Genomic DNA, 16,448 nt, shown 5'->3' with positions numbered 1-16,448 from the left:
GATAAGATAAGATCTTAAGTCCTGCAGCAGGACGCCATCATGTTTTTTTATCTATTTTTTTTATTACTCTTAAAATTACAATTTATTTTAAGGGGCAAAGGGATGTTATATAAAATAACTGTGACTTTTTTAAAGATAAGATAAGATAAGATAAGATAAGGCCTGAAGCAGAACACCGTTGTTTTTATTTTTATCTTTTATAACTTTTAAAATGACTATTTATGACGTTTATTTTAAGGGGAACGAGATATAAAATAAAATAATTGTGACTTTTTTAAACATAAGATAAGATCAGGAGAAGAACGGCACATGTTTGTTTTTTATTTTGACTTTTATTCCTTTTAAAATTACAATTTATGACGCTTATTTTCAGGGGCGAAGGGATGTTAAATAAAATAATTGTGGCTTTTTTAAAGATAAGATAAGATCTTAAGTCCTGCAGCAGAACGCCATCATTTTTTTTTAATATTTATTTTTTTATTACTCTTAAAATTACAATTTATTTCAAGGGGCGACGGGATGTTAAATAAAATAGTTGTGACTTTTTTTAAGATAAGATGAGATAAGATAAGATAAGGCCTGGAGCAGAACGGCACATGTTTGTTTTTTGACTTTTATTCCTTTTAAAATTACAATTCATGACGTTTATTTCAAGGGGTGACAGGTTATCAAATAAAATAATTGATTTTTTTTAGGTAAGATAAGGCATGAAACAGAATGCCGCCATGTAGATAAGATAGTACTTTGTTGATCCCCATGGGAAAAATTCTTTTTAGATTATACTTTATACTTTAACACTACTTTTTACTATTATTTTGAGCTTGAAAATGCAAACGCTTCACGGAAAAAGTAAAAATCGCTGCTGAATTTCTTAAAACTTAGGGAACTTACAGGAAATGAGCGTGCAAGAGATTCATGACGATCTTGTTGATTTAATTTACTTTTTCCACATAACTCGTTGCTCGCTCCCTCGGAAGAAGAAATAATATCATTTGTCACTAAAATTATTCTATGTACACCTCTGCACAACATTGCATCCTATTAACACTAAAATAAAAGCAAAGAGAAAGACACATAGATCAACTTTGTTGCCAAAATTCAGCACGTTTTTTCGTTTTCGTTATCGGCGTAATCGCCCTTCATTTATTTGGCTTCAAGCTGAAAACATTTTTATACGCAGTAAACACACGGGTCTTTACACCGTAGGCACAGTGAAGCTAAGCGCTACATTAGCTTCGTCATATTTCCTCGTCTTAGCTTTCAGGTGACTTTGGTTTGTCTCTCACCGCCTTTCTTATCATCCCTGTTAAATATTTTTCCATGGTGTCTCTTGAGGGTTTGTTCACTGCACTTCATATTTCCTGCTCTGTACTGTGTGCGCGTGTGTGTGTGTGTGTGTGTGTGTGTGTGTGTGTGTGTGCTCGGTGCAAATAAAACCTACACTATAAAGCAGGGGTGTCAAACGTACGGCCCGCGGGCCAGTACCGGCCCACCAGGGGGTCAAATCCGGCCGGTGGAAAAAATCTGCAATTTGAAATTACAGTGATCCCTCACTATAACGCGGTTTTACTTTTCACGGTTTCGCTACTTCACGGATTTGCATGGTGCATTGTGCTCTGCATTCTGATTGGCTAAAAAGTCCCTCCGCTTCTTCTCTACCTGTCCGTCAATAACGTTGCAGTTTAATATGTACACGTATGTAAAACATCTTGACAAATTTACATGACGTACGTGCAAATTCTCTTGCAATTTCCAGTTTCTCTAAAACCCATAATGTTGACAAAACGCTCTGGAGCGACAAAAGGGCCCAAAAGGCAGCAGAAGATGCTATCTATGGCAGATAAAGTTAAACTTCTGGACATTCTAAGGGAAGCTAAAAGCTATGCGGCTGTAGGTCGGCTTTACGGAATGAATGAATCCTCCGTTCGTTCCATAAAGAAGGAAGAAAAAAACATAAGGACGACAGCAGCGATAAGTTTTAATAAGGATGCAAAAAGGGTTGCAACTGTCCGCAATTTTTTTCATAATCATTTTTAATTTTCTCCCGTTTAATCAAATTACTCGGGTCGCGGTGGGCGGAGCTAATCTCCGCAATTTGAAGCCTTCTGTTCCCATTGGTGATTAAAATTATTATTTGACAGTAACAGTACAGAAGTTATTTGTTGAAAAAAACGTTTCTAAAGTACAGTACTTTCATTTGTGAAACAAATGATTGGGCCTGTAAAATGGTTTGTTCTTTCTTTTCAATGTATAATAGAGTATTAAATTGTATAATAATTGTAAAAAAAATAAAGGTTTCTACTTCACAGATTTTGCCTATCACGGGTTCTTTTTGGAACGTAACCCCCGTGAAAAACAAGGCTATACTGTATACATAAAAATCATAAACTACCTTTTTTTTAAATAGAAATGCATTGTCTGCTAGGTGCTGCACTGTTTTAGTCAATGTTAGCAACATGGCAAAACACCATGTGACTTGCAGCAGATGGCAGCAATGTGGCTTCCGGGTCCGTAAATAGCATTTTAACTTATTGTTAGAAATGTACCTGCTTTTCCATGGGACCAGACTTGTATGCTCGGAGTTTGCTCAATCGTATTGTTAATAATGACGATGAGGCAGATGGATCTTTTCTGGGATGTCCTGGTGCACGTGAGGCATCCAGTGTCCTGGGTTACCTTCATTTTCTGAAAAGATAAATCTGAGCGATTATTTTCTTATTTAATTTTTATGCGCGGGCCAACTAGGTGTCATGTAAATGGAACAAAAAAGAAAATCGCTATTTAAATGTGTACATTTTTTGGCATTTTAAAATGATTAATGATCGTATAAATGTACCAACATTACTTTGAATGTAATCATCCGTACGAAATTAAACAAAAGGAAAAAAAAGGAGTTTTTTTTTAATTCAATTTTAATTGAAAATACTTTGAAAATAGTTTTGGCGAGCCGGATAAAAAAGCAAAAGGGGCTGGTTGTGATGACGAGATCGAATAAATGAATAATAAAAATGGGAAAGTGGATCGCAGATCGCAAGAAGAAACATGTGACCCGGGTTCGTTGAGGGTTAATATATCCGTAAAAATGTGTATATTTGTAAATACCATTAAAATAATTGCGTCTCTACTTAGCGGAAATTTCCTTTTGTTTTGTCTGTCGCCCTGAAAACACTCTGAAATAAAGCTAAAATCTCATTTAAATAAAAACCAAGACGTGTTGTTTTTCCTTCATCTCATCAAATCTTACATAAAATATCACGTCGGGATTTTTTTTTTTTTTGTTTTTGTTTTGCGCCTCGACTTGTTTTATAACTTGTTATTACACATTTTCCTCATGGGGGTTTTAATCCCCTGGATTCACGACACATTCTCTCCTTTATTTTCCCTTTCTTCCTGCGTCATTCTCATGTTTGCGACCCCAACACACACACACACACACACACACACACACACACACACACACACACAGACTTGAACGCCTCGCCATCAAGTCCTGATGAAGCACAAGTGGATTTGTTTGATGCTGCAAATCAAAAAGGAGCGTCAGAAATAGCTCGGCTGCCGGAGACGCTTTTGGTTGAAGGATGGAAGACGGAGGGATGGAGGGAGATGAAGAAGAAGAAGAAGAAGGAGAAGAAGGAGAAGAAGAAGAAGGAGAAGAAGGAGAAGATAGTGGTGTACAGTTACAGTCGGCGCTGCCGTTTATAGCCGTGGGATTGCATGTGTGCTTTCGTGACTGGGTGTGCATGTGTGTGTGTGTGTGTGTGTGTGTGTGTGTGTGTGTGTGTGTGTGTGTGTGTGACAGCTGCAGGAAGGGGGGCGGGGGAAGGGGGGTTAAAAAAAAAAAACACAAAAGAAAAAACAGCGATGGAGGGGCGTGAAAGAAAAAAACAGAAAAAGAGAAAATAAAGACAGAAAGAAAGAGAAAAAGAAAAAAAGAAAGAAAAAAAGAAAAAATAAAGACAGACAGAAAGAAAGAAAAAAAGAAAAAAGACAGAAAAAAAGAGAAAATAAAGACAGAAAGAAAGAAAAAAGAAAAAAAAAGACAGAAAAAAAGAGAAAATAAAGACAGAAAGAAAGAAAAAAAGAAATAAGAAAAAATAAAGACAGAGAGAAAGAAAAAAGAAATAAGAAAAAATAAAGACAGAGAGAAAGAAAAAAAGAAAGACAGAAAAAAAGAAAAAAAAAGAAAGAAAGACAGAAAAAAAGAAAGAAAGAAGGGGTCACATGGTGGAAGGGATTGGCCAATCCGGACGACTCCGGCGGCGTGTGTGACGTCACAACTTGACCTACTTAAAACCCCAATGACGTCACGAATCTCTTTCCCCTCTTTCCCATCCTTCGTTCGCGCCTCCATTCCAAACAAACCCTCCCTCTCTCTCTCTCTCTCTCTCTCTTCCCTTTCGCGAGCCGAACGTCTGCGACGAGCCGTAACCCAGTTCCTGCAGATTAAAGCTGCCGTAATGAATATTAATGCGTTGGGAAGCCGAGCGGCCGCCTCGGTGACGCGACAAAACGGGGAGACGAGCGTCGGCCGTACGGACGGAGAGGAGATTTGAGTATTTGTCGTGTTTATTTAAGCGGAATTTAAAGAAAATCAAAACGCTGGCGGGGGTGGAGGGAGAGGTAAATATCTCCAGAGCGGTGGTTTTTAACCCGGGTTCGATCGAAACCCCGGAGGTCAAGACCCGACTTGTGTAATCCGTGTTGCTGCGTTTCTCTGATTTGTTTACAACAGGCGTAGATCGCGATCAATACGTAGATCGCGATCTACCGATCGATCGCAAAGCTAGTCCGGGTCGATGGCGTTAAAACGTAGCCGATCATCCTCACTTTGAAAGCTGTCACTTGACTGACAGTCGGTTTGTCACTAGCTAGTTCTAGCAAGCTAGCGAGTTAGCCTCCAATTTATGTCTTCTAAACTTATGGGTATAAAAATGAGTGTCACTTCCAGGGAGGTGGATTTTTTTTTTTTTACTATGTCATTTTCAAAAGTACAGGAAAAGGAAAAGGTGAAAGTAAAGGAAATAAAATCCCAGTTGTCAGGACAGCAGTTATTTTTTCTCCCAGCTAACTTCAACTTGGCTGCTAACTCCATTCAAGTTACCAGAATAAGATATTTACCAAAAAAGTGCTTTGTTGTAGTGTGCCGTAAGGTTTCATGCAGTTATGCAAGATCCACAAACATTTATTGTGTTAAGTATACTCAGTAAATATATCAATAAATATATATTCAGCATTTTTTTAGTGGTAGATTATTTTCACAAGGTCATTTGAAAAGTATCTCACAAGGTGAAAAAGTGTGGGCACTCCTGGTTTACAATGTTTTTGTTTTTGAAAATCATGTTTTGCTAGTTTTGCTCTTTGAACGCAGTGATGCTGATGCACGTTTCATTTTGTGCACAAAAAAAAAAACATATATCTACGTCTTACATTTGAACAAAACAATCATTTTATTTTTCGGTGACTGCGCTTATGAAGCTGGTGGAGTTCGGTTCCTCCAAAAAGGTCGAGCGTGGATCTGCAGAAAGTAGGTGTAAGGGCGGGTTGTTATGCTAAATCGTTAGCATACTAGCATAACAACCCGCCCTTACACCTAGCTTCTGCAGATCCAGAAACTGTTAGCATACCGATGCTAATTGTTATGGGTCTCACGCCGAAGGGGTGAAACGTCCAGTTAATTTCGTCGCCGAAATCACGGACACGACACCGATTGATGTCTTAGACAAGCTTTTACAGAAAGAGGAAAAGACTAAGATCGTGCAAACGTATTTGTCTGCTAGTTAATAATTCCGTCTTGTGTACGCTTGAAGAACACATCATTGATTTTCTTCCAAGCGGGCTGGAAGATTAAGACGGGTAAACTACATTTTTGTCATACTACGCAGCAAAAACAGGCAAAATACATGTTTTCCCCCCACGGTGGACGGTGTAGGTAGCTAACAAAAACCAAAAAACAAATTTGGCGTGCGTTACCAGAGATCTCATATCCTTGGTGATGATTTTTTAGCAGCCGAAACACCCTGTGATGCTAAAGTACACAACTGATGATTTGTCCCTCTGGTAAAACTACCAAATAAAAATGGTGCAAACACAAGGGATTGTAACCTCAAGTCCTTTTAACGAACCTTTGGGATCTTATTTTGCAAAACAACTACCGCAAGCTAGCGCTTTGAAGAAAAACGAAACAGAAACAAAAGTCGCCGGAGAGCTTTTTCCAGGAGCGATGAGACGGCAGAATCAAGATTCCTACCAAAGTTTGGGTTCATCGCAACAGGTGATGCACAAGTTCCGCAGCCACGATGCGTTTTTTGTTTAAGAGCGAGCTGATGAAGCTTCGCCACATTCGGAAAAACACTCTGCGCTAGAAGACAAGCCCTAGCAGTTTTTCGAAAGAAAAAAAAAACATCAATAAAACATATTACTGAAAATGCTAGCTAGCTAATGAAGCTAGGAAACCCTCAAAACGTTATATTTATTTATTATTTAATTATCTTTTTTTTCTGCTAAATTATCGTAATTGGCTACTATAAAGTACTATATTGTTATTTTTATTATTTTTTATTTATAAAATAAATGTTATAATAGACAAAATGTACTCGTCATTGCACCTGCACTTAGTTTTACTTGCACGGCCAACACCATCCATATTTTGAAGAATGTTTATACGACCTTTTTATTGTAAATAAAAATCCAAATTCACTGTGGAAGGCAAAGTAAGAATTTCATTGTACAGGAAAAACGTTTCCGCACTGTACATGTGACAATAAACACCTTGAATCTTGACATTGTTTTCTTAAATAAAACGCATAACAAAACCAGGGGTCTGGAACGGATCAATAATATTTCCAAGGGACATTTAAGATAAAATAAATAAATACATTTAAGATTAAATAAGATGAGACCTGATAACACCTGGAGCAGATATTATTTTTTCTTTTATTATTTATTTTTACTTGTATTAATTTAAAATATTAAATAATACATTTTATTATGTCAAATAAAATAATTGTGACTTTTTTTTTCAAGTGAAGAAATTCAAGTCCACTTGTCGAAACAAGATTTCAACAAGAATTCCCCACGACCCGGTTGACTGAGAACCCCTGCAGACACTGGTTACCTTACACTTAATTTGAAATATGAGTCAAGGTATTTCTAAACACAGTGGTGGGCCGTCAGGGCCTGCAAGGCCTTCTCTGCTGGCCTAAAAAAATGATTCACTTCCTTTCATAGCTTTTCTCCTGGTTGTGTCGCTTCCAGACATGCATTTTCATATTAAAGCATTTAACCAATCACATTTCAGCCATCAGCTGTTGCCGGGCAGGGTCAAAGTCAAAGAAATCTGCCTGTGGGAGGAGGGGGGGGCCTGCAGATTCGTTTCTGCTAGCCCTTTACGCAAAAGAATAAGTCCTGATGACGCTGTTGCTTCAACCGATCAGATTTTGAGTTGGCCACATCCAAAGCCTTCTAGCAGGCCCAAGCAACGTCACCGTGTTCACACCCTCTGATTGGATAGTCAGAGAGTGTACTAGTGTAGAAATACAGTTGTGTTTGTTTAATATCAGTTTTGTCAACCCGATATGGCTGCAGGAGGAGAGAAAACGGATTTAGTTGCTAATATATTGTTAAAGCCAATTTTCTAGATGGAGTTTTGAAGAAAAGCTGGACAGAGTAAAGAACGGTCGTGCAACTCCTAAGCTAGCTAACCTGTCACAACCAGGAAACGGATTTGTCCGACATTTGTCTTTTTGAGAAAAGACAGGAGTATGGATTTTGCCTACACATGATCAGAATTTTTGGTGAGTAAAATCCTGCTATTTTTAAATAATACTCCAAGTTTATAAGGTTATTATTGGCACTTTTTATGTGTCGCAGCTGTTTGATATAGAGGTATTTATTGTGGCTACACGAGTTATCTTGATTTGGAGCACTACAAACAAGAATATTTCCTTCTGGGAAATGTATCGGAAATATTGAATTTCACTTCCCAAAATGGCGGGATTTCCTTTAATACGACTTTATTCCCCCCGGCAACTGCTTCACCGACTTCTGTAAAAATCCGGAAAATTCCGGTTCTGTTTTCTGAAATCAGAAGTAGAACGTTGGGATTCCGTGTTTTCCCCTCACACTGGGAATTCTAATTTAATCCCTGAATTGAAATTCGCTTCCGCAGAACGGCGGCTTCTTATTTTCAGAGAATTATTCCGCTAATCCCTTCATTCCGCATCCGCTTCTTGTTCAGAGAGGCCGCACCTAAACGCGCCCCGTCCACGTTTAAACGCAAGGCGGCGTAAAAAAACAGATGCATCGGCAGATTTCCGTGCCGGTGAACGGGAGCAGATTATCTGCGAGGAGCAGGACGGCCGCCGGCTGCTCCGCCAGCTGCAGGGTCGCGGCTAATCCCAGACTACAGAGGGGTTTTGGTCTGCAGAGGCTCTGCAGAGCTGGGGGCGGATGGAGGAACCCAAAAAGATGCACGGTGGAGATAAGACGTGCACGCGAGGAGCTACAGACGCCGATGACGTTGGTTCGGAAGACTCGCTAGCGCCCCCTAGTGGCCGCATCCCACTCTCTGCCACAACTATGAATTACAGTATACCCTTTTTTTTCACGGGGGTTACGTTCCATAATAATAACTAATCATTTACACATTTAAATAGCGATTTTCATTTTTGTTCCATTTACATGACACCTAGTTGGCCCGTGCATAAAAATTAAATAAGAAAATAATCGCCAAAGGTTTATCTTTTCAGAAAATGAAGGTAACCCAGGACACTGGACGCCTCACGTGCACCAGGACATCCCAGAAAAGATCCATCTGCCTCATCGTCATTATTAACAATACGATTGAGCAAACTCCGAGCATACAAGTCTGGTCCCATGGAAAAGCAGGTACATTTCCAACAATAAGTTAAAATGCTATTTACAGACCCGGAAGCCACATTGCTGCCATCTGCTGCAAGTCACATAGTGTTGTGCCATGTTGCTAACATTGACTAAAACAGTGCAGCATCTAGCAGACAATGCATTTCTATTTAAAAAAAAGGTAGTTTATGATTTTTATGTATACAGTATAGCCTTGTTTTTCGCGGGAGTTATGTTCCAAAAAGAACCCATGATTGGCAAAATCCCTGAGGTAGAAACTTTTTTTTTTTTACAATTATTATACAATTTAATACTCTATTATACATTGAAAAGAAAGAACAAACCATTTTACAGGCTCAATCATCAAAGCAAAGTTTTGATACAGTAGTCTCGCTTTTGTGCAGATATCGTTTGCATCCAACGTAATGTTTTTTTTTCCTGCAGTCATTAATCCACGGCTAATGCAGACTCCATCCTAACCAGGGTCTTGTTGCGGACAGTTGCAACCCTTTTTGCATCCTTATTAAAACTTCTTGCTGCTGTCGTCCTTATGTTTTTTTCTTCCTTCTTTATGGAACGAACGGAAGATTCATTCATTCCGTAATGCCGACCTACAGCCGCATAGCTTTTAGCTTCCCTTAGCATGTCCAGAGGTTTAACTTTATCTGCCATAGATAGCATCTTCCGCTGCCTTTCGGGCCCTTTTGTCGCTCCAGAGCGTTTTGTCAACATTATGGGTTTTAGAGAAACAGGAAATCGCGAGAGAATTTGCACGTACGTCATGTAAACTTGGCAAGCTGTTTTACGTACGTGTACATATTAAACTGCAACGTTATTGACGCACAGGTAGAGAAGAAGCGGAGTGACTTTTTTAGCCAATCAGAATGCAGAACACAATGCACCATGCAAATCCGTGAAGTAGCGAAACCGTGAAAAGTAAATAGTGTTATAGCGAGGGATCGCTGTATATCGTTTGTCTATAAAATTTTTACATGTACGTCTCTGCCTGACATCGTATCCTCAAAGAAAGAAAAATAGGAAGAAAAATAAATCAACTTGCAACGAAGAATGACCTTCTGAACATTGTTTTTTTTTTAGTCAGAAAAGATTGAAAGTGCAATCATTTTGCCTGAAATTCAAAAATTCAATTAAATTAAAAAAATGAAATCCTTCGACGATAAACATTTTTTTGACCAACTGAACCATTTGATACGGATAAATAATAATAAATTTAAATTGAGCAGCGACATTGACTCAAGCGCACAATATATAATAAAACACTTTAACCTACAGAGCAAAAATGAATAAAACAATTTGTGCTGATTTTTTTTTTTTTTTAATCAAAATGATGAAGTCAGGATTAATAAGCTACAATCAGCACGTTTTGCAGTGCACGGCTTTTCGAAGCACTGTAACTCTCAGCTCACAGCCGCACCTTCACCTGATTTCAGGAATATACTCATTATTTTTTCTGAAAATGACCAAAAAAATAGAAAAAAAATGGTCAAAGTAGAACAATTCCTGGAATTTAGCAGAAAAAATTTGAAGATGAGTGACTCAAAATAAGCAAAAATAATTCTAAAACTAACAAAAGCAAAGCTTAATGATATTTTTCCCAATCAGATTATATATGATTAAGTTACTGTTCACAAAATATATATTTTCTATTGTATTTTAATCTGACCTTAAAATTGGAATAATTAGGAGGAAAAAAAACAGGAAATTAGCAAAATTTTCCACTTGGGCTTTTTTGGAGGATATAATTTATTGAACAATTATAGCGTCAATAAATATGATTTATTTATCAAAAAAAACAGGGAAAATTGGATAAGCAGGGTAAGAATGGAGTGACAACAAGGATGAAAAAAAAGAGAAGATAAACTTTATAGATTATTTGGTCAGTTACAGTATCAATAATAATAATTTGTATTCTTGTTGATCTCAACTGATTTGCATCCTGTTTATTTGTTTTATTTTTGGCATTGCTATTGTCACTGATTATGTTGCCATTTTGGTTTTCTAATTTTACCCTGTCTTTTTCTTCTTTCTGATGTCACTTGTTTCTTCTATTCATATTTGTCTTTTATTTGTATTTATATTTATTGAACTGGTTATCGTTACACTGCTGTGACAGTGTTGGGCAATGATTTTGGCTGTTTTTTTTTTTCCATGGGCATAAAATGAAAATTGCAATTAAAATATTTGAATTTTCATTTTATTGCAACTTTAATTAATCATTAATGATCATATAGATGTAACAACATTATTTTGTATGTAATAATCCATACAAAAAAAACAAAGGGAAAAAAATAAGGAGTTTCTAAATTCAATATTGAAAATACTTATTAAAATATTTCAAAGAAAGTAGTTTGGCCGACTTGATTAAAAAGCAAAACAAGTATAAATGAGTATTAATAAAGTAATACAAAAATACAACCACTGTACCAAATTATTATTGTTTTGGATCATTCTTGCCATTTTGCTCAGAAAATGTATCAGACTTTGGTCTTTGTGGTTTCTTAAATATGAATAGAACTAGAGATAATTAAAAGATAGCAAAAGACATCCACAACAACAGAATGGGGGAAAAAAAAAAAAAAGAAAGGCATCAAGGTTGACAATAAACAACCAGAACACCGACAAGATTAAGAACATTTTGAACTTGATATTTAGAGTAAAAAAAAAAGAAAAAGGCGAGGGAGAGTCCAGCTTCGCCTGCTTTTTTTTAAAAAAATCCTCCTCCTCCTCCTCTGTGTTCACTGGAAACCCCTCTTACTCTCATTTATATTCACACCGGCAACGAGGCAACTCGCAGGGCAAGCAGCACACAGTGCTGTTCACAACACACACACACACACACACACACACACGCTGCACACAGACAGTATTTTTTCCAGTGTGTTTGCAGACACAACAAGTTGAAGCAAAATGAGCCCGGTGTGTTTTATGTGTTTTTGGCCCCGGGGGGGTCAAAGAGCTTCATGGTTTTCACCCGGCAACGTTTTAGAACGCCGCAGATGTTCGGCTTTTCATTTCAAATAAAAAGGATTATTTCGGGGGTTGAAACCTGATTGTTTTTTTTGTTTTTTTTTATTATTATTTACAGGAAAACAACGGTCTAATCCCGAGGTAAGGCTATAGTTTTCTTGTGATCCCAAAACACATAAATGAAAGATAAACCTCCACCCAGACTCTAAATATTAACCCTTCCAGATACTGTTAAAAGAAGCCATCGGGTCAAAGGTCAAACCCGGAGTCTTGCCTGAAACTCCATGAAAAATGTCCTGCTTCTATTTTTCCTGTTTCAGAATTCTCCTCGTATCTCCGGCTTTCTCCTCATTTCTTATTTATTCATGATTCAGACATGAATTATGATGAAATTTCCTGAGGCAATTGAGAATAAGGGCTTGGACTCTCAAGGCACACACACACACACACACACACACACACACAGCAGGGATGGCCTTTTTTTGCTAGAAATCAACTTAAAATACAGCCTCCGGCAGCAGACCTCACTCCCTGACATTTAACTGTTTCACTTTGTGTTTTGCTAATTCTTTCTCTGACGCAACACACACACACACACACACTTGTGAGAATCACAAAGGTTCAGCTGTTTGATATTCCTGATCTTTCATCATATCATTTCGTGCCGTCTCTCGGTGGTAAATCAGCCTGGAGGCTCCGTCTGCCACCGCGACCTTGTCACCAGGCACCCTGGCTTCTACGTTCTTTAGCCTGAACGCGAGTTTTCACATCTATTTATCGCTTTTATTCTTCTTATGTTGACATTTCCGACACGTCCAGAGCGCCGACACCAACCCGGCCAATCGGGCGGTCAGAAATCCAACCGTCGGGTTGGAAAGATGAGGGATTTATCTCGGCAAGAAGCGACGCGGGGGATTTGATTTGATATTTGTTTTTTTGTGAGGGAATAAATCAAGTTAATGTGTGATTGAGAGGAACAAAATTTGGTCTGAGTGTGAAGGAGGGAGGATGGAGGAGGAGCCATTGGTTTGCGCCGGCGGGAGCTCAATACCACCTCCACGGGGACAAAGTGGAACTGACGAGACGACGGTTCTCCGCCGATGGAAAAAGGAAATCGGCGTGTCTTGTGTACGTAAATTTCTCCAAAACAGCACACCGCAGTGTTGTCAAAACAAATCCCTGTATTTTCCATCTTTATTCTAAGTTTTAAATGTCAAGCCGAAGTAGCGGCGGTAAAAACGGTAAAGGGGAATTCCAGTCACACACCACTTGTGTGTGTGTGTGTGTGTGTGTATAAAGACCCCAAAACGGCACCTTTCAAGACACGCGTACAACGCAGAGTTTAAACTCAAGGCGATCGGTCAGGCCACAGAATTCAACATTAACAAATCAATGGTGCAGAAGTAGAGGAAGCAACAAGATGACCTGCGCTATGCAGTGTGTGTGTGTGTGTACGTTTGTGTGTCTATGTCCCAAAAAAAAAAAAAAAAAAAAAAAAAAAACCTCACTAACCCAAGCTTACTGTTCTGTATATTTCCTGTGCATCGTGTATTTGCAGTCCCTATGTCCTCTATTGTAAGTCGCTTTGGATAAAAGCGTCTGCCAAATGCAATGTAATGTAATGTAATGACGACTAAACAGAGTTTCCGAGGAAAGAAAGCGAGATGGCGACAGTTAGAGGTCAAACTTGAACAGTTGGTTATTGAACACAGAGTAGCAACTAGAAGCGTCTCTACAGTCACTAGTCCAATGAAGGCAACAGCGCTAGCTAGCTAGCGACATGAACATCAATGAATTTAGAGGCGATCCTTCTTGGTGCTTTCGTTTTATGAGACGTTTTGAAACTGTGACAAATGGAGTTGGAAATACATCGTTTTAAACGAAGGCGGCGCAAATACCGATAAGAGCTTCCCGTTCATACAGTGCCGCATTTTGAATGCACTAACTTGTTTTGGGAGTGAATGGAGTTGTCAGAACGTTGGTTTGTATTCTATTAATAAAGTTTGACTGACTTATCTGACTGTTTTGTTGACATTCCCTTTGGCGCAGCTCCATTTAGTGGATGCATAACGCAACCCAAGCTACTACTGTAGCTTCTATTATATGCGCCTTATAATGCGGTGCGGCCTATATATGATTTTTTTTTTTTAACTAGGCCATTCATTGAAGGTGCGGCTTATAATCCGGTGCGCCTTATAGTGCGGAAAATAAGGTAGTTTTTTAAACTTCCTCACTTGCGGGACAAAGAGATGTTTTTTTGCTGTCAGGAGGCGGAAGATCCAACTGTTCCGACGCTAGAAACGCCCTGACTGAGACTGATTGAGGTGATTAAATTAACACACACACACACACACACACACATCTGCTCAAACCAATTTGAAATCAAACCGGGGGCGCTGCTCGGTGCTTCAACCGTGTTAGCGGCGGGGAAATCTTTTCCGCCCACCCTGCCTCATGTCCATCTGTCCTCCACCACTCCTTCTGCCTCCGGTCCTCCACCCGTCCCTGAATTCCCCTCCACCCTCTCCATCCTCCGGGCATCTCCTTCCTCCTGCCCTACTAACCCTTCACGATGCCACCACAAACACACACAAACATGAACAAATATATATATACACACAACAAATCTATTTAGCCAGGGGAATCACAAAAATATACATATCAAAAAGCCACATAAAGGAGTATAACTAAAATACTTACTTTCAATGCACGTATATACACACACACGAATATTCACATTTTTCCAAAATCAAGTTTGTTCTCACTGCCTTCCGGTTCTGAAGTCCACTTATAGTGGCGCTATATTGATCCATTTCCCGGAGAAAGACAGTGAACTTTGATTTGCTGTCAGTCCATTTCCTTTTATGAATGTGAAATTTTCCCAAAAGCAAAACAAGTTGCACAAAAGACACAAAGTCCATTTCCTCAGTGCGGTCTTCATAGAAAAATGTCCTCATCCTGAAAGCTGAAGTGAGAATCCGCTTCTTCTCACAATAATGGCTTGTACATTTAACCAGAATATTTGTAAGTACAAGCGTATGATAAAAAAAATGTAATATAGAGTCTTCATGTATACCACAGAAATCACAGGAGTCATCAAGACCTTAAGACACTTTATAGCCTCGACTCGTTACTTTGAGACTTTATAGTTTTATTTTTATTTCTTATTCCCCCCCCCCCCCTTTTTTATACTGTTTATACAATTTCCTACTATTATTTATTATTGTTATGTCTTACTTGAAACTGGCACAACAATTTCCTTTGGTATAAATAAAGTTGTTCTTATTCTTAAATCTTTGCAATGTTTTTTTTGCTGGGTATATAGTGTGTGTGATTTTGTAAGACACTCCCTTGATTTTAAAATTTAGCCAGAATTTATAGCTTATCATCCACATTTTATTCCCATTGAAATAATTATACAGAGAAGACCAAAAAACTGTAGCCACACACACTTCCACCCGGCTGCTTATTGATTAGTAATCCCTGACAAAGCCCTGTCGTGTGTGTGTGTGTGTGTGTGTGTGTGTGTGTGTGTGTGTGTGTGTGTGTGTGTGTGTGTGTGTGTGTGTGTGTGTGTGTGTGTGTGTTACCGACGGCTGGATCCATGTCCTCCCCGCCGCTCCAGGGCTGAATCGAAGTGTCCCGCCCCCGTCGGCACCTGTAATCCGACCACACGGAGCATGAAATGATAACAAAATACCAAAACTTGTTTTCCCAATAGTAATATACTTTATATGATTAAAGATATCAAACTTTTGTTGCCATTTTGTGCTTCAGCTCATGTCGCCATCTTAACTTCCGGTCCGACCAATGGGAACTTCCGGTGCTAGGACTAGTCGGAAACCCCACCTTTGAATTTCTCCTTTCAACTATTTACTTTTTATTCAAAATGCAGGACAAAAAATACGTCATTGTAAATATTAAGTAATATATTCATGAATAAGAGGGGAAATACCTTATTCGCGTCTGTAGGCATAAAGTGCTAAATGCACTCACGTTCGATGAGATGAGATGAGAACAACTTTATTAATCCAGAAGGAAATTGTTTTGCCATAGTTTCAAGTAAAACACATAACAGTAATAGATAATAGTAGAAAGGAGGAAGAATAAGAAATATAATGAAATATGAATTGTCTTAACTGTTAGCAGTAACTACAAAGATTGAAGATTCCCTGAGGCTGAGGGAAGCTTAATGGTTAGCTTGAGCACGAATGTTTGTTACACGCTCAAAACCAGATATTCCTTACGAGCAATTAAAGCGCGGCTACCGGCTAACACAATTTCCTCTTCGTGTAATATATACTCATCTCTTTATTTACAGTTTTTCGACATTTACATCAAGCTAGCTGCCCGTCACTGTCGGCAGCACCGGCGTTTTTTTAAGTTATCGCGCTCTTTCCGAGGCGTTCGTTCCGCGGCAGCTATTGGCTATTGCTGTTGGGAGTATCGATCCCATGGAATCGATATATTAATACTCACACGCTGCCCATTTGAGTGTCAAATACCCTAAGAAGGTATCTATGCTAATTAATAAATATGACATAAAAGTGCTTGTGTTACTTCCAAGCCTATCAGGGTAATTTATACCAGGGTTTTGT

The sequence above is a fragment of the Fistularia commersonii genome, chromosome 19 (genome assembly GCF_037954325.1).
Source record: "Fistularia commersonii isolate RoL2024-O1a breed Wild chromosome 19, RoL_Fcom_v1.0, whole genome shotgun sequence".
NCBI classification, from domain to species: Eukaryota; Metazoa; Chordata; class Actinopteri; order Syngnathiformes; family Fistulariidae; genus Fistularia; species Fistularia commersonii.
Note: the sequence above shows the minus strand (reverse complement) of the source record.